The sequence below is a fragment of the Moschus berezovskii genome, chromosome 13, assembly GCF_049115385.1.
Source record: "Moschus berezovskii isolate FMDL1 chromosome 13, NW_MosBer_1.0, whole genome shotgun sequence".
NCBI classification, from domain to species: Eukaryota; Metazoa; Chordata; class Mammalia; order Artiodactyla; family Moschidae; genus Moschus; species Moschus berezovskii.
Window position 1 is genome coordinate 85,875,462 of NC_142472.1, and position 20,127 is coordinate 85,895,588.

Below are 20,127 nucleotides of genomic sequence, written 5' to 3' on the forward strand. Positions count from 1 at the left end.
CCTATGCAATATTGCACTTTACAGCATCAGACCTTGCTTCTATCACCAGTCCCATCCACAACTGGGTGTTGGTTTAGGTGTGGCTCTGTCTCTTCATTCTTTCTAGAGTTATTTCACCACTGATGTCCGGTAGCATAATGGGCACCTACCGACGTGGGGAGTTCATCTTTCATTGTCCTATCTTTTTGCCATTTCATACCATTCATGGGTTTCTCAAGGGAAGAAAACTGACATGGTTTGCCATTTCCTTCTCCAGTGGACACGTTTTATTTCCATGTCCTAGTTATTGTAAATAGTGCTACAATGAATATCGAGGTGCATGTCCCTTTTTGAATTATGGTTTTCTCAAGGTATAAGGCCAGTATTAGAATTATCGGGTCATGTAATAGCTGTATTTTTAGTTTTTGAAGGAACCTCCATGCTATTGTCCATAATGGCTGCAACTGTTTACATTCCCATCAACAATGAGTTAGAGGGAGTGGAAGGGAAATCCTAGAAAGGGAGTATATATGTATATATATACATACAGCTGATTCACTTCATTGTACAGCAGAAACCAACACAGTATTGTAAAGTAACTACAATCCAGTTTAAAAAAAAAAAAAAAACTGATTCTTTGAAAAGATAGACAAAATTGATAAACCTTTAGCCAGACTTAACAAGGAAGAAAAAGAGAGGGTTTAAATCAATAAAATTAGAAATATAAAAGGAAAAGTGACAACAAACACCACAGAAATAAAAGGATAATAAGAGACTACTATAAAGCTACTATTTGCCAATTAAATTGACAACCTAGAATAGACAAATTCTTAGAAAGATAAAACTTTTCAAAATTTAATCAGGAAGAAATAGAAAAAAAATGAATAGACTAATCACAAGCACTGAAATCGAAACTGTGATTTAAAAATGCCCACAAACAAAAATCTAGGACCAGATGGCTTCACAGGCAAATTCTATCAAATGTTTAGAAAAGAACTAACACCTATCCTTCTCAAACTCTTCCTGAAAATTTCAGAGGAAAAAATATTCCTAAGCTCATTCTACAAGGCCACCATCACCAAAACCAAACAAAGATGACTCAAAAAAGTGAAAATCATAGGCCAATATCACTAATGAACATAGGCAAAAAATTCTCAATAAAATACTAGAAAATCAAGTTCAATAACATATTAAAAGGATCCTACACCATGATCAAGTGAGATTTATCCCAAGAATACAAGGATTTTTCAGTCTATACAAATCAATCTGTATAGTATGCCACATTAACAAATTTAAGAACAAAAGCCATATGGTCATCTCAATAGATGCAGGAAAAGTTTTTGACAAAATTCAACACCCATTTATGATAAAAACTCTCCAGAAAGTGAGCACAGAGGGTACTTCCCTCAACATAATAAAGGCCATATATGACAAACCCACAGCTAATAACCTTCTCAATAATGAAAAATTGGAATAATTTTCTCTAAGATCAGGAACAAGACAAGTATGTCCACTTGCACATACTTTTATTCAACAGTTTTGGAAGCCCTAGCTATGGCAATCAGAGAAGAAAAAGAAATAAAAGGAATACAAATTGGAGCACAAGTAAAACTGTCACTGTTTGCAGATGACATAGCATACATAGTAGATCCTAAAGGTGTTACCAGAAAACTACTAAATGTCATCAAGGAATTCAGTAAAGTTGCAGGATACAAAATCAATACAGAAAATTCTCTTGCATTTATATATACTAACAAAGAAAGGTCAGAAAGAGCAATTAAGGAAACAATCCCATCTGTCATCGCAACAAAAAGAATGAAATACTTAGGAATAAGCCTACTTAAGGAGGTAAAAGACCTGTACTCAGAAAACTGTAAGATGCTGATGAAAGAAATGAATAATGACACAAACACATGGAAATATATACTATGTTCTTGAATTGGAAGAATCAATATTGTCAAAATGACTATACTACACAAGACAATCTATAGACTGAATGCAATCCCTATCAAATTACCAATGTCATTTTTCACATATATAGAACAAAAATATTTAACATTTTTATGGAGACACAAAATACCCCAAATAGCCAAAGTGATCTTAAGAAAGAAAAACAGAACTGGAGGAACCATGTTCTCTATAATGCAGAGTTTCAGAAATCAAAACAGTATGGTACTAGCATGAAAACCAAAATATAGATCAATAGGATAGAATAGAAAATCGAGAAATAAAATCTTTCATCTATCGGACACGACTGAGCGACTGAACTGAACTGAACTGAACTGATGGTCAACTAATCTCTGACAAAGGAGGAAACAACATACAGTAGAGAAAAGACAGGCTCCTCAATAAGTGGTGGTGGGAAAACTGGACAGTTACACATAAAAGAATGAAATTAGAGCACTTTTAAACATCACACATAAAAGTAAACTCAAAATGGAGTAAAGATGTAAGTGTAAGGGTAGATACTAGAAAACTCCTAGAAAAAAAAAGGCAGAACACTCCGACATATATCGCAACTGTATGTGTTTGGATCCACCTCATAGAATAATGAAAATAAAAACAAAAATAAGCAAATGAGATACACTTAAAGTTGAAGGCTTTTGCACTGCAGAGGAAACTATAAACAAAGTGAAAAGAAAATTCTCAGAATGGGAGAAAATATTTGCAAATGAAGTGAAGATAAGGGGTTAATCCCCTAAATATACAAACAGCTCATGCAGCTCAATCAAAAAAGCAAATAACTCAATCAAAAAGTGAGCAGAAGATCTAAATAGACATTTCTCCAAAGAAGGTATACAGATGGCCAAAAAGCACTTGCAAAGATGCTCAACAGAGCTAATTATTGAAGAAATGCAAATAAAATCTGCAATGAGTTATCACCTCACAATGGTCAAATGGCCATCAACAAAAAATCTATAAACTATAAATGCTGGAGAGGGTGTGTGTTGAGAAGGGAATCCCCCTATAATGTTGGTGGGAATGTGAACTGGTACAACCACTATGGGGAGCAGTATGGAGGTTTTTTAATAAACTAAAAATCTACATAATCCCACTCCTACACATATTTACAAAGAAAACCATAGTTAGAAAAGATGCATACATCCCAATATTCATTGCAGCACAATTTTTTCCAGTGGCCAGGACATGGAAGCAACCTAAATGTCCATCAAAATGGGTATGGATAAAGAAGACCTGGTACATATATACAATTGATTATTACTCAGTCATAAAAACGAAAATAATGTCATTTGCATCAACATGGATGGACCTGGAGATTATTATACTAACGGAAGTAAACTAGACAAAGAAAGACAACTGTCATATGGTATCACTTACATGTGCCATCCAATAAAAATGAAACAAATGAGCTATTTTTTTACAAAAAAGAAACAAACTTACAGACCTCGAAATCAAACTTATGGTTACCAAAGAGGAAACATAGAGGCAAGTGATAGGCTTTCCAGGTGGCTCAGTAGTAAAGAATATACCTGCCAGTGCAGGAGAATGCAGGGGACACAAGAGATGCAGGTTCGATCCCTGAGACAGAAAGATTCCCCTGGAGCAGAAAATGACAACCCACTCCAATATTCTTGCTGGAGAATTCCATGGACAGAGGAGCCTAGCCTGGCAGGCTACAGCCCATAGGGTTAAAAAGAGTCAGACAGGACTGAACACACACACATGCACCAGGGCAAGTGATAAATTAGGAGATTGAGATTAACATATACATACTACTATTTCCTTGCCAACCAAAGTCTGTCTAGTCAAGGCTATGGTTTTTCCCATGGTCATGTATGGATGTGAGAGTTGGACTGTGAAGAAAGCTGAGTGCTGAAGAATTGATGCTTTTGAACTGTGGTGTTGGAGAAGACTCTTGAGAGGCCCTTGGACTGCAAGGAGATCCAACCAGTCCATTCTAGAGGAGATCAATCTTGGGTGTTCATTGGAAGGACTGATGCTAAAGCTGAAACTCCAATACTTTGGCCACCTCATGCGACGAGTTGACTCACTGGAAAAGACTCTGATGCTGGGAGGGATTGGGGGTGGGAGGAGAAGGGGACGACAGAGAATGAGATGGCTGAATGGCATCACCAGCTCGATGGACATGAGTTTGAGTGAACTCCAGGAGTTGGTGATGGACAGGGAGCCCTGGCATGCTGTGATTCATGGGGTTGCAAAGAGTCGACACGACTGAGTGACTGAATTGAACCGATTCATATAAAAGATGGTAACAAAGATGTACTGTATAGCACAGGGAACTCTATTCAATATTGTGTAGTAATCCATATGGGAAATAAATCTGAAAAAGAATGGAGATGTGTGTGTGTGTGTGTGTGTGTGTGTGTGTGCATGCTAAGTCACTTTAGTTGTGTCTGACTCTTTGCAATCCCAGCGGGCTATAGACCACCAGGCTCCTCTGTCCATGGGATTTTCAGGTAAGAATACTGGAGTGGGTTGCCATACCCTCTTCCAGGGGATCTTATTGACCCAGGTATCAAACCTGGGTCTCCTGCATTACAGGTAGATTCTTTAACATCTGGGCCACCAGGAAATATATACGTGGCCATATATATATGGCCCTTATTGGGAAAATTATTGGAGATCAACTTTGTCAATTTGGAATGACTAGGGAAACAATAGCATAAGAACTTGGAATGAGGATGAAATATTTTAACCATGGAACTCATAATGAGACTAAAACAAATAAGGAGTCTAGGGAGACAGAAAGTAGATCTAAATTGCATTTTCTCACAGTTTAGATATAAAGAAGCTAAGGAGATACACTTAAATCCAGTATAATATGAGAGTTGAGCTGAGATCTGAATGGCGTAGGCAAGTGATGATTTGAAGATATTTCCAGGGAAAACTGAGGGCTTCCCAGGTGGCATTAGTGGTAAAGAACCCTGCCTGCCAATGCAGGAGACATAAGAAACTCAAGTTTGATCCCTGGATTGGGAAGAACCCCTGGAGGAGGGCATGGCAACCCACTCCAGTATTCTTGCCTAGAGAACCCCATGGATAGAAGAGCCTGGCGGGCTACAGTCCATGGGATCGCAGAGAGTCGGACATGACTGAATGACTGAGCACATATAATATCTCTAAGCCACTGGATATTATTTCAAGTTGACAGGCAAATACTGAAAGTAAAAGAAAATTTAACAAACAGTAAGAAATATAACTGTATGGACGTAGTGGGGGACAAAGGGATGAAAGGAAACAGGATTAGAAAATACTATAATATTCTCATCATTCCTCATAGAGAATTAATACTGTTTTTATAATGGTAAACAGAGAAGTAAAAAGCAGGTCTTCTTAAACCAAAAAAAGAAGTAAACAAATTACATTGGGAAGACTTAGAAACAGCCGTCATCAAACACAGAGAAACAATGAGAGAGCTAAGCCGGCCACATCTGTCATGTGCTCACAGGTAAATGAGTGAACTCACGACTAAAAGAAAAACACTTTCAGATAAAACAGCAAAACTTAACTTTCCACTGTATGCATAAGACATACGTAAAATTTACAAAAGAGTTGAAATTAAGTCTTGCGAAGTCAATATCAAACAAAATAAAAGTCAAGATAGACGGTGTAATATAAAGTGTTCTTTTTTATGTCAAAGCAAACAACTGACCATGAACATAAAAAAGTTATGAAAATCTATGCACTAATCAAGTTAGCCGCAACATTCATAAGGCACAAATGATAGAAATTACAGAAAGAAATGTCCAAAAATATACTACTATAAGATCCTAAGATCTTAAAAGACCTAAACAACATTATTTAAAAAGTCCAATTCATCTATTTTGAAGTCTGTCCATGAAAAAGAAACTACATCTTGTTTTCAAATGCCTATGGAGCAGTCATGAATATTGTTTACAATTAGATAGCAGCGTGTTCATCAATCAATGTATTGGATCACCATAAAATAAAACTAGAAACAAAAAATAGTTCTTGCATCTGATAATATAAATAATTCTTAACAACCTGAGTCATGGGTCAAATAACAGCTACCCATTGAAGTTGAAGAATTTCTAAAATGCAAAGATAAGGATAATGAAAACCATAGGTAAGTGCTCAAAAAAGGCATAGCCTTAAATACTCACATTACTTTTAAAAAGGAATAAAAATAAATGAACTGAGCCATCAACTTTAACAGTTAGAAAAAGAAAAACAAGATAAACTTAAGAAACACAGAGGGATATATTAGTAAGGATAAAAGCAGAATTAATGCATTTAATAAAACAGAAAATTGAAGTGATAAATAAATCCAAACCTCAGTATTTGTGGAAAATAACAGAGTACATAAATGAGGCAACTGAAGGAAAAATACAAGGAAAGTATAAATATATAGATTGAAAAATGACAATAGGAAAGTAATGGCAGAAGGGAGGACATTCAAGAATTCTGAGATTACTCTGCTTAGCTCCATGCAAACAAATTGAAAAACCTGGATAGAATGAATAAATTACCATAAAAAAGAATGAATATATAAACAGAACAATTTTCAAAAAGATATAGCAGTTGTCAAAGCATGATCTTCTAAAAACATTACCAGGTCCAGACAATTTTACAGGAATTTCATATAACCTTAAAAAAGAGATAACTCCAATTGAAACTATTGGAACTATGCCAAGAATGGAAAAAATTAAAACCCCAAACCCTTTTATTTTTTTTTTATAAGTTTGCAAGGTCTCTATGAATAAAACTTTTAAATACAAAGAAAAGACATATATAGAGCACTTGAATTAATGAAAGGACATATTGTATGTTTGATTAGCATTCAAATTGGATTCCTCTAAATTGATTTGCTAATTTAATGTGGTCCTAATAAAAATACAATAAATTAATTTTTTTCTAGATAAGTTGTTCCTAAATTTTACATAGAAAAGTAAAAATCAAGAATAAAATATTAAAATTCTTTTTAAAAAGAATAGTTAGACAGATCTAACCTTATCTGGTTTTCCAGTAGTCATGAATGGATGTGAGAGTTGGACTACAAAGCTGAGCACCGAAGAATTGATGCTTTCAGACTGTGGTGTTGGAGAAGACTCTTGAGAGTCCCTTGGACTGCAAGGAGATCCAACCAGTCCATCCTAGAGGAAATCAGTCCTGAATATTCATTGAAAGGGCTGATGCTGAAGCTGAAATTGCAATATTTTGGCCACCTGATGTGAAGAACTGACTCATTGGAAAAGACCCTGATGCTGGGAAAGATTGAAGGCAGGAGGAAAAGGAACAACAGAGGATGAGATGGTTGGATGGCATCACTAACTCAATGGACATGAGTTTGGGTAAACTCCAGGAGTTGGTGATGGACAGGGAAGCCTGGTGTGCTGCAGTCCATGGGGTCTCAAAGAATCAGACATGACTGAATGACTGAACCAAAACTAGATATTAAAATATTACAAAATCATCATACAAATCAATAAAATTCCAGCAATAGATACTGAGATGCACTTTATAAATTAATAATGCTTTCTGGATAAAAATTGAGATACTTAACTTCAAAAAGAATTAGGTATAATTCTAAGATAACCCCCAAGATTCCTGTCAGTGTACACTCCCTGTATAATCTACTATACTTGATTATGGACAGGACCTGTGAATATGATGGGTATCACAGCTTGATTAGATTAGATTATCTGAGGGGGGAGTAAATAGATTTGCACCTGTTATTAAGGTCTCTAACCAGTTGACTTTAGTCAGGAGGGATATTGTGCTGAATCAGTTCAGTTCAGTCGCTCAGTTGTGTCCGACTCTCCGCGACCCCATGAATCACAGCACGCCAGGCCTCCCTGTCCATCACCAACGTGTGACCTAATCAGCTGAACACTTTAAGTGTTTAGATGTCAGAGTCTTCTGCTGGCCTTAAAGAAGCAAAACTTAGAGGCCCTCTAAGAAAACAACATAGCAGGAAACCGACAGGGGCCTGTCAGAGCTGAGAATGACTCCTAGCTGACAACTTAGGAAGAAAGATGGTCCTCAGGACCACAAGGAGAGTGCAATTACCAAAAGCCATTTAAACTTGGAAGAGAATACCAAATTCCAGAGGAAATCACAGCCTGCCTGACACCTAACTTTAGCCCTGTGGAACCATGAATAGAGGGTCAACTAAGCCATGTTGGCCTCCTGATTGATGGAAACTATGAGACAATAGATGTATGTTGTGGGAATCCCCTGGTGGTCCAGTGGTTAGGACTCATTGCTTTCACTTCATGGGCCCAGATTGAATCCCTGATCAGGGAATTAAGACCCCATAAGCGTACCTCATGTGAAGAGTAGACTCACTGGAAAAGACTGACGCTGGGAGGGATTGGGGGCAGGAGGAGACGGGGACGACAGAGAATGAGATGGCTGGATGGCATCACCGACTCTGTGGACATGAGTTTGAGTGAACTCCGGGAGCTGGTGATGGACAGGAAGGCCTGGCGTGCTGTGATTCATGGGGTTGCAAAGAGTCAGACACGACTGAGCAACTGAACTGAACTGAAGCATAAGTGAAAGTGAAAGTCACTCAGTCGTGTCTGACTCTTTGCGATCCCATGGACTATACGGTCCACGGGATTCTCCAGGCCAGAATACTGGAGTGGGTAGCCTTTGGTGTGGCCAAAAATAAATTAAATAAATAAATTGCATATGAAACCACTGAGTTGTGGTAGTTTGTTACACAGAAAGGGACAGCAAATACACATCTAAAATTATAAATTCCCAGAGGATGAGATAATTAAAAGTAAAAATTGAAACTTTTTTTAAAACTTTGTATTTTGTATTGGAGTATAGCCAATTAGCAATGCTATGATAATTCCAGGTAAATAGGAAAGTGACTTAGCCAAACATGTATCTATTCCCGACACTCCCCTCCCATCCAGGCTGCCACATAACACTGAGCAGAGTTCCATGTGCTATATGGTAGGTCTTAGTTGGTCATCCATCTTAAATACAACCATGAGTATATAACCATCCCAAACGCCCTAACTATCCCTTCCCCCTGGAAACCATAAGTTCATTCTCTAAGTTTTGTAAGTTCATTTATATAATTTCTCTTTAGATTCCACATATAAGAGATGTCATGTGATATTTCTCCTCTGTCTTACTTACTTCATTAAGTATGACAATCACTAGGTACACCCATGTTGCTGCAGACAGCATTATTTCATTTTTTTAATGGCTGAGTAATATTCTGTTGCATATATGTACCACATCTTCTTTATCCATTCCTCTGTTGATAGACATTTAGGTTGCTTCCACGTCTTGGCTACTTTAAGCAGTGAAAATTAAGGTGCATGCATATCCTTTTGGATCATGTTTTCCTCCAGATATATTCCCAAGGGTGTCATTGCAGGATCATATGGTGGCTCTATTTTTAGTTCTTTAAGGAACCGCCATACTGTTCTTCATAGTGGCTATACCAATTTACATTCCCACCAACAGTTTAGGAAGGTTTCCTTCTCGCCATGACCTTTCCACCATTTATTGTTTGTGGATTTTTTGATGATAGGCATTCTGGCTGGTGGGAGATGATATCTTATTGTTGTTTTGATTTACATTTCTCTAATAATTAGCCATGGTGAACATTATTTCATGTGTCTCTTGGCTGTCTGTATGTCTTCTTTGGAGAAATGTCTGGGTCTTCTGCCCATTTGTTGATTGGGCTGTTTGTTTTGATGCTGTTATGTATCGAAGGAAAGTTATGACCAACCTTGATAGTATATTAAAAAGCAGAGACATTACTTTGCCAACCAAGGTCCGTCTAGTCAAGGCAATGGTTTTTCCCGTGGTCATGTATGGATGTGAGAGTTGGACTGTGAAGAAAGCTGATCGCCGAAGAATCGATGCTTTTGAACTGTGGTGTTGGAGAAGACTCTTGAGAGTCCCTTATACTGCAAGGAGATCCAACCAGTCCATTCTAGAGGAGATCAATCCTGGATGTTCATTGGAGGGACTGATGCTAAAGCTGAAACTGCAATACTTTGGCCACCTCATGCGACGAGTTGACTCACTGGAAAAGACTCTGATGCTGGGAAATGTTGGGGGCGGGAGGAGAAGGGGACGACGGAGAATGAGATGGCTGGATGGCATCGCCGACTCTGTGGACATGAGTTTGAGTGTACTCTGGGAGTTGGTGATGGAGAGGGAGGCCTGGCGTGCTGTGATTCATGGGGTCGTGGAGAGTCGGACATGACTGAGCGACTGAACTGAACTGAACTGAGCTGAATCTCTTATTGGTCACTTCATCTGCAAATATTTTCTCCCAATCTGTGGGTTGTCTTTTCATTTTGTTTATTGTTTCCTTTGTGCATAAGCTTTTGAGTTTAAGTAGAAGCCATTTGTTTATTTTTGTTTTTATTTCCATTATTCTGGGAGATGGATCAAGAAAGATATTTCTCTGTTTTGTGTCAGAGGGTGTTCTGTATAGTGTCCGGTCTCACATTTAGGTCTTTAATTTATTTTGAGTTTATTTTTGAGTGTATGGTAAACACTGAAACTACTAAGTGGGCAAGACATAAACATATGTGGATGCCAATAGTTTAATCAATAACATCTTCAGGAAACTATTTAGTTGTTTTCCATGGGCATGTTAAGTATTCTAGCTTAGAGTTGCCAGAAATGAAAATCTCTTACAAATTAGAAATTAACAATGAGAATATCCCAAGGGAATGTTATACAACCAAAGGTATATTTCAGTTAAATAATACAACAAAAATGTTGGGGAAAAACTCCAAAAACATAAGCAAAAAGAAAGCAGTTTTTAAGGAAAAAAATGAATTAAAATAGGAACAGTAAGATAGACAAAACAAAAATAGAATTGATATATAACATCTTTAAAAGGTCAGTGATAAAGGCAAACATCATAAAGTTTGACCAATAAAAAAGAGAGAAAAAGAGAAATATATATCATTAGTAAAGAGAGGTTATGACTACAAATTCAGAAAAAAGTCTTTAAGTAATGATAGAGTCCTAAATACAGCTAATGAAGTAGACAACATAGTGACAAAAGAGATTTCATTTAACATAACAATAAAAACATATAAATTACCTATAAATAAGGTTAGTAAGAATGAAAAAAGAAAGAGAAAGCACAGATCTTTAAAAAATAGACATGAAAAAAGACAGATACATTGTGTTCCTGGGTTGGAAGACCATATATTACAAATGTGGTGATTATATAGGTAATATAATACAAATATTCAATACAATTTCAACCAAAATCCTATTTGAAGTTGAAAGGTTAGATTAAGAAAAAAAGTTTAGAAAAAAATGCTCATGGGGTGTTACCCTACCAGATATTAAAAAGGTAAATGTAAGAATAATAATACTAACATTAACAAGAAGAGTAATGTAGCGTCCATGTCCCATGAATCATGCTGAGTATTTCACAATATTTCCACCACAACTCTTTGAGGTAGTTATTACTATTACCCTATTTTTGCAGATGAAGAAAGTGAGCTTTAGAAATATTAGACAACATGTACATAATAGGATCAGCCTGGTTTTAATCTGAACTCAGAGTCATTCTTTTAAGTACCACAGATACTGCCTCAAGTTCACATTGGTGACAAAAGGATGGACTTATGAATAACTGATATTGGGACAACTGGTTTATCATTTGGAAAAAAATAAAATTCTTACCTCCCACCTGACAATGAAACAATTTCCATAGGAATTAAGAATTAAGTGCATCAATTTGCAAAACAATACCAGAGAACAATAAATCAATATTCATATAATCTTTGGGAAGAAAAAATAATTCATAGCACAACATTAAAAACAGTAGCATAAAGATTTAAATATTTATACAGTAACAAACATTAAAAACATCAAAATCCATTGACAAATTTAAAGTATCAACGACAAAACTGGAAAAAAAATGCAATTTGATTGACAGAAGGTAACATCCTGATGTATAAAGAACGTTTCAAATCAGTAAGTGAAAGATAGAGACCTCAGTTTTGTGAACTTGGGTGCTTCTTAGAAACAGGGCAATGAAACTATGATGGGGACAAGGTTAGTGACTTGGTTTGGAAGCATAAAGAGCTACTGTGAAATACACAGAGGTTCATGGGTTGACAACGGATTTAAAGAGATTTAAACTTAGAGAAGCTTTAGGGAGCATAGTCATTCCTTCAGTTTTATCATGTCAATATTCTGTACTAGATGTTACAGGCACTGGTGAGCAAGACATGGAGCACAGACTCCTTTGAGTCACTAAGTTAAGGCGAGAGCAAGAAAGAAAGAGAAAAGCTAAAAGCTGGATGGGATAACTGGTCTGGAAAACTCCTCTGGGGAGATAAAATTTAAACTGAATCTGAAAGACAAGAAGCCAGATGATGCTGTGGCAAGAAGTGACAACATCGAGGAGGTGTGCAATGACCAGTGAGAAGGTGCTGCAGTGGCCCAGGTAAGGGATGATAGTGTCTTGAATTAGGGTGATATTGGAATTAGGATAATAATGGAGGCAGCATGCTGCAGTCTATGGGGCTGCAAAGAGTCGGACGTGACTGAGCAACTGAACTGACTGAACTGAAATGGATTTAAAGAGAAGGGAGTGGGCTTGGGGTATGTTTTGGAGGCAGATTGACAAGTCTTGTTGATTTGAAAGCCGAGAGAATAATAGCCATCGGGGTGATGCCACCAGCTAGGTCTGGGTTGAGGGTGGTATTTCCTCAGGTGGAGAAAACTGAGAGGGAAGAAGATAGTTTAAGTCGGGGGATGCATACAGGATGAGAATCACAAAGTATGTTTCATCGTGGTCGGTCCAAAAACATCTGAGAGAGACATCAAAGAGGTAAAAATGAGAGGGTAGTCTTGGAGACAAAGATTTGGGTCCCATTATCAAGTATATGGTGTTTATCTATAGCATTTAAGAGTCTCTAGAATAAGAGGATAGATAGAAGAAAAACAAAGTTTCAGGGAAATAACCCTAGAGTACTCAAATTTATAGCAGCCAAGAAGCCTCGGAACAAATGGCCAGTGTAGTAGGCGGAAATGTAGATCGCGGTGTCCTCGAAACCAAGAGGGCAAAACTGTCAACTGGGAGACTAGGCATTCAGCTGCTTTGAATGCTTCTGGGAAGTTAAGGAAGAGAAGAGGAAAGTGACACTTAGCTCTGGCGATCTGAAGCTATTGGTGGGTGCTCTTGGCCAGGGCGGTTTCAGGGCAGTGGAGGGAGCAGAAGCTGAAGACCACTTCCTCTCAGTTTCATCATCATTGTGGAAGGAAATTTCAGATCGTGGTGGAGTTTCATAAGTTCATCTTGAGTCACTTGTTCTTCTCCTGGGATAAGATGGCATAAACAGCAAGGTTTAGGCTGCACCCTCATGCCTGGATCCACCACTGTGCCCGGGAGATCAACTCATAGGGCAGAAGAGCATGACACCTCCCAGCAGCCCAACTTACAAACATTTCTCTGTTTCAACGACAAGTCAGGAGGAGCAAAGGCTTGAGTAATTTGTAACTACAGCCAAGGTCAAGCTGCAACCTCAGCCTTACTGATAGGGTACAAATACCCGACCAATGACAACATAGAAAGTATTAAGTACTTAGTGTTCTTGATTCATCATCTCTTTGTCAAAATAGTTTTTCTCCTATTATCTTTAATCATTAGAGTCAACTTAATTTGATTTACTGATCATATCATAAGCTTATTTAATTCTTATTTTTGGGCAGCATTCTTTAATGTATTGTGAGCTATGTGGTTAACTGTAGAGAATTGCAAAATGAAGATAATAGGGTTTGAGCATAATAAGTACAAGTTAAGATTTAACCGCCTTTTGGTGTTTGTATTTCTGTGAATTATCTCTTGAAGTAAAGACTTACACCATTTAATCATAGCACATTTAACCTGATTTTAAGGTTACTAATTTTTTCAATTTTGTTTTAAAAGTTAGGTAAATTTGTTTAAGTCAAAACAGTGAAATAGAAATGATTAGTCAGTCTGCATGAAATTTAACTCATTTTGTACTTTGCAAATGTTCATTGTTTTACCAAATGAATTATAATTCTACCTAATAACACTCCTTTCTTGCCATTTTTATTTCTAAAAGAAGACATGTTTGAGAAATTGCTAGTAAATTGCTTTAAACTAAATATAACGTTTGGAACATTTATGGCTTATTTTTACAAAAACTGTTGGTAAAGAAAGTTAAAAAAAATTAAGATATGTCAAATAGGTTCATATAAATGAACAGTCTATCTATTGAACTCTATTCAACAGTCTATCTATTGAACTCAAGAACAAATGATAGTCAGGGGAAGGAGGGAACAAAGGGACACAAACAATTGACTCCAGTACTCTTGCCTGGAAAATCCCATGGGCAGAGGAGCCTGGTGGGCTGTAGTCCATGGGGTCGCTGAGAGTCAGACATGATGAGTGACTTCACTTTCACTTTTCACTTTCATGCATTGGAGAAGGAAATGGCAATCCACTCCAGTGTTCGTGCCTGGAGAATCCCAGGGACGGGGGAGCCTGGTGGGCTGCCATCTATGGGGTCTCACAGAGTCGGACACGACTGAAGCGACTTAGCAGTAGCAGAATTCTTTCATTCTTTTATAAAACCATGTTCTGATTACTCATATGCTTATTTTTGTACTGACTTTATGGCCATTGTGGAGATCAATTATTCTTATACTGTAGTTCGGAATGGGAAAAACCTACTTGCCTTCTGCAGATTACTGAGTTACAGCTAAAGGATAAAGCCATGAATTGAATGGGACAAATCACTGTGCCTATCCTAGGGGTCTGGGAAAATCCTAATGACTCCACCTTATCCACAGGGGTGGGCGCGGGCCCTCTCCTTACTCACAGGTCCCCTCCACCGTGCACTCTGCTGCATGCTGGTCACCCTCCGTGCTCTGCCTCTGGAAACATTCCCTCATCGTCCTGGCCTCCTGGCTGATATTCTGCTCTTGGTCTCTGCTCAGCTCTGTAGACCTGGATTAACTCACCTGGGCTTCAGACATTGATTGGCACCTAGCTTATGTCAGTAAATATCTGTTTAATCAAATTTAATTGTAATAATGAGCTTTTTCTTATAAGGTAAACATTCATTGCTTACAAATGTGTCGTTAATGTAATTAATTTTGTTGATTGTTTCTTCCTTATATAATACCCTTGAATTTTGTGGATAAACTGCTTATTTATAGTAAAATCTTTATTATGTTGCATATCTTTAGATTTTACAATTATTCATATACCTGTTCACTAATTTACAATTTTAAAAGAACTGGAAACAGAGCATTTGTACCAGTTTCCTATTGCTACTGTGACAAGTCACCATAAACTTAGGAACTTAACATAGACTTGTTATCCTACAGTTCTGGTGGTCAGAAATCTGAAATGAGTCTCCTAGAGCTATGTGTGAGAAATCAAGATGTCAGCAAAATCTGTTCCTTGTTTCCAGTTTCTCGAGACTGTCTGTATTCCTTGGCTTGGGGCTACATCACTCTTCAGTTCATTTCAGGTCAGTCTCTCAGTCATGTCCGACTCTTTGCGACCCCACAGACTGCAGCACGCCAGGCTTCCCTATCCGTCACTGGCTCCCAACTCAAACTCACATCCATCGAGTCTGTGATGCCATCCAACCATCTCATCCTGTCATCCCCTTATCCTCCCACCTTCAGTCTTTCTCCCAGCATCAGGGTCTTTTCCAATGAGTCAGTTCTTTGCATCAGGTGGCCAAAGTATTGGAGTTTCAGCTTCAGCATCAGTCCTTCCAGTGAATATTCAGGACTGATTTTCTTTAGGAAATCATCACTCTTACCTATTCTTTTGTCCTCACATCTCCTTCTCTGACTATCTTGTCTTTCTTATACTAAGACCTTTGTGATTATACTGCGTCCACCTAGATAATCCAACTTTCATCTTAATATTCTTAACTTAATCACATGCAAAGTCCCTTTTGCCAACTAAGGCAACACACAAAAACTTTTCTGAGGATTAGGACATGGACATCTTTTGGACATCTTATTCAGTCTACCACAAAATTCATTATTGAAGCTTAAGGAGATATGCAAAGAAATATATAAAATTACGATCTGATTCTAAAAGGTTAATTAGACTTTAATACTAACAGACTGAAGGTGCATAGAAGTTAAAATTATTAAGATAATTAGTAATGAGTTTGTGTGAAGTCTAAGATTAATATAATAATCAAAAAATCAATCTTAAAAACCACAAATGCCATATTGCTTTGAAGCCAAGGTCTGTCTAATTCAGTAACTACAACAGGGATAATTTGTTTGAGACCTCAGCATTTTATAGTATCAAACCAGATACCCAAACATATTCTTCAAGCCTTGGTCATTTAATTTTCTTTTTTAGAAATGTATTTTTGCAAATATATACATGACAAAATTATTTGGAAAAGCCTGAGTGAGTGAGTGAAGCTGCTCAGTCATGTCTGACTCTTTGCGACCCCATGGACTATAGCCCAGCAGGCTTCTCTGTCCATGGGATTCTCCAGGCAAGAATACTGGAGTGGGCTGCCATTTCCTTCTCCATGGAAAAGCCTAACAGGTAATAATGAAGAGTGAGTCTTCTCCTTTTGAAAGCCTGTGGTCTCTGCATGGGCCACAGGGCCTCTGTCAAGCTCTGGTAGTGTGCAGAGGGCCAGCTGTGGACTCCAGTAGATGCACCCCAAGATGTCTGGGGAGTAGGGCGGCCTCGGTCATCTTGAAGAGAGGGTTAGAGACAGGTGGGCAGGCTGTGTATGGTTGTCAGGTGCCTTTACCTGAGTGAGAAAACCTTCCTCCACTGGGACCTCAGAGTCTGACAGCTTTTGTGACACGAGATAGATAATGGATGAAAGGAATTAATGTCAATGACCTTTAGTACTGAATTTTTGGATTATATCTGAAATTTTAATTAAGAAAATAAAGCCCCAGAGGAATAAATTCTGCAAGCCCCACAGGGACACAAAAAGGTGGCTTAGTGCCTAGGAATTCACACAAAAGAAAGCAACCTGGATCCCACTGAGGATATTACATTTAGTCATCATATCTCCTTAGGCTTCTCGGGGCTATAACATCTTCTTAGAGTTTCTTTGTTTCTGATGAGCTTAAGTTGTTTTGTTTTGTTTTTTTAAGATTTACTTATTTGTTTTTGGATTTGGTGGGTCTTCACTGCTGTGCACAGACTCCAGTTGTGACTGGGTGGGGGATGGGTGGCGCCTCTTCTTGCAATGTGCAAGCTTCTTATTGCAGTGGTTTCCCTTGTTGCAGAGCATGGGCTGTAGCCGCACAGGCTTCAGTCGCTGCAGCTCCTGGGGCTCAGGGATTGTGGCTCACGGGCTCAAGAGCACTGGCTCAGCTGTGTCACTCAGACCTCAGTTCCTCCACCGCATGTGGGGCTTCCCAGACCATGGATCAGACCCGTGACCCCTGCATTGGCAGGTAGATGCTCAACCACTAGGCCCCCAGGGAAGTCCCAAGCCCCAAACTTTGTAGAAAGCTTCTCATTTAGGATTGGGTTTTTCTCATAGTTAGGATTTTGGGAATCTTAAAATATCAAGGAATTTTGCAAGGAAGACGAAAGAGGTAAAGTGCCATTCTCATCCCATATTAAGAGTACACGCCATCAACCTTACTTATTATTGTTGAAGTTAACCTTGGTCACCTGGCTGAGGTCTTATTTGCAGTTTTTTTCCCCCAGGCTAAAGTTACCCCTTTTCCACAAAACTGTACACTTTGGAATGAAATCACTGTGTGCAGCCCACATTTAAGAAGAGTGGAGTTGTGGTATTCTTGAGGGTGGAATGTTTACATCAGTTAATTGAAATTCTATAGAAAAAAATTAGTCTCTTCCCTCATTTTTAAAGTTTATTTGTACCACTATGAACTTAGAGTTGTTCATTTTATGCTTTGGAAAATAATCTAGTAATACTTATTTTTGCTCAAAGTGTTGCCTCTTTGGCACTAGGAGCTCTCACAGTTGGCTCTTGTGCTCCTTTGATATGCCCCCATCCTTGTGAGGTTGTTGTTTAAGCACTTCTCACTTTCTGGCTCCATAAGATGCTCCAGGTTCATCTTGTATCTTTCCTGTCCCAAAGTTAGCCATTTATCCAAGAAGTCATTGTTTCTTTACTGGAGAATAGTATTAAGAAACCAGGATCTGGGTACTACATATGTTATAGTCACTGAGGTGTTAGTGCTTCTAGGCCCTGCCAGCTGCTGATAAAACAATGAAATAAACATATGTATGCTAACCAGGCTCCTCAGATCATTGCCCCCCTGTATTCCATGAATATTCCATGTGTTTGCTTTCATGTTTTCCATTATGGTTTATTGCAGGAGCCGAGTCTGGTTTCCTGTGCTATGTAGTGGGGCCTTGCTATTAGTCTGTCTGCATGCGGTGGTTTGTGTCTGCTAGTCCCGGACTCCTAATCTGTCTGTCTGCTACCCACTTCCCCTCTGGTAGCCATGGGTCTGTTTTCTATCTGTGAGTCTGTTTCTGTTTCTTGGATGAGTTCATTTGTATCATATTTTGAATTCCACATATAAGTGATATATAGTATTTGTCTTTCACTCTCTGTTTGACTTGCTTAGTATGACAGCCTCTGAGTTCATTCATGTTGCTGCAAATGGCATTTTTTATGGCTGAGTTGCATCCTCTGTGAGTGTGTATGTTTTCACATCTTTGTCCATTCATCTGTCGGTGGACTCTTGGATTGCTTCCATGTCTTGGCTATTGTGGATAGTGCTGCTATGAGCTTTGGGGTGCATGCATCTTTTTGAGTTAGTTTTCTCCAGATATGTTTCCAGGAGTGGAACTGCTGGATCTTATGCAACTCTGGTTTTTGAAGTGCCTCCTTGCTGCTTACCTGATGGCTGCGCCTGTTTGCATTCCCACCAGAGGTGTGGGAGTTCCCTTTTCTCCACACTCTATCCAGCATTTGTTGTAGACAGTGCTGGCCATTCTGACCAGTGTGAGGTGCTGCCTCATTGTCGTTTTGATCTGCTTTTCTCTAATGGTTGACAATGTTGAGTATCTTTGTGTGCCTGTCGACCCTCTGTGTGTCTTCTTTAGAGGGGTGTCTGTTTAGGTCTTGTGCTCATTTTTTGGTTAGGCTGTTTATTTTTTGGTTGTTGGATTATGGGAACTGTTTGTATGTTTTGGAAATTAGGCCCTTGTCTGTTGCTTTGTTTGCAGGTGTGTTCTCTTCCATTCTGTTTATTGTCTTTTCATTTTGCTTGTGGTTCTCTTGCAGTGCAGAACCTTATAGGTCTGATTTGGCCTCATTTGTTTATTTTTGCTTTTATTTCTATCATCTTGAGAGACTGACTTAAGAGACCATTGCTACGATTTACGAACGTTCCGTTTTGAACATTAAACCTGTCCTAGTCTATGGTCTTGTTTTTATTTTCTGTCTTTTGGAATAGGGGTTGAGCCTATTGTCTTTTATAGCAATGCTGTAGACCCAGATGACTGGCTTATTTTTGCCCTGTGAGCTCTCAGCAGAGGATGGGGAGTTTGTGTCAGGCAGTGGTAGAAGGGAGAAGCCAGGCACGGGCTCTAGCGTGTTATTCCTGTGAGCTAAGGAAGGTAACGATGTCCTCAAGGCCCAGAGCCTGTGAGTTGGAATCTGGACCTTGCCAGAGTGGCAGATGGCAGAACTGCCTCCCCTACTTCCCCTCAGTTGTAATTCCCTGGAAGAGAACTCCAGGAGCTAACTGTTACAATGTCCTGCCCCCAAGGAGGATCCCTGCCAGCCTATCTACTCTTGTTCCCATGGTGCCCTACCTTTTCAGCACTGGGCTTCCTGTTCTTGCCCCTCAACAGGAGGGCCTGATCATGATCTGTTCATCCAGGGGGTTTTTCATACTTAGTTTCTCAGATCTATAACCTCCCTTTTATTTGTGTGTGTAGTATCTGCAGGACTGACTTAGAGGAAGAGGTAAAAACCTGTACTATTTATTCATCTTCCCAGAAGACTAGTCATTTAATTCCTATCTTTCTTATGGCTTTACGGCTCCTGTTAACTGGACTCTAAGCTAGATATTGGGGATACATGAAGAACAATACACAGTCTAGCTCTCTCTCCTGTTTGCAACCCTCAGATTTCTTTCCGGCCACACTGGTATCTTTCAGCCATTAATAAGCATTTTGTGTCTAGGTTTCTGCACATGCTGTTTCTCTCTTTGATTTAT

General features: G+C 38.6%; 1 pseudogene; it reads right to left on the reverse strand.

Annotated features, from left to right (window-relative positions):
• The window catches only part of LOC129556189 (ubiquitin carboxyl-terminal hydrolase 10-like), a 91,921-nt pseudogene extending 72,999 nt beyond the window's left edge, over positions 1-18,922 (reverse strand).
• Positions 18,923-20,127: the final 1,205 nt, after the last annotated feature.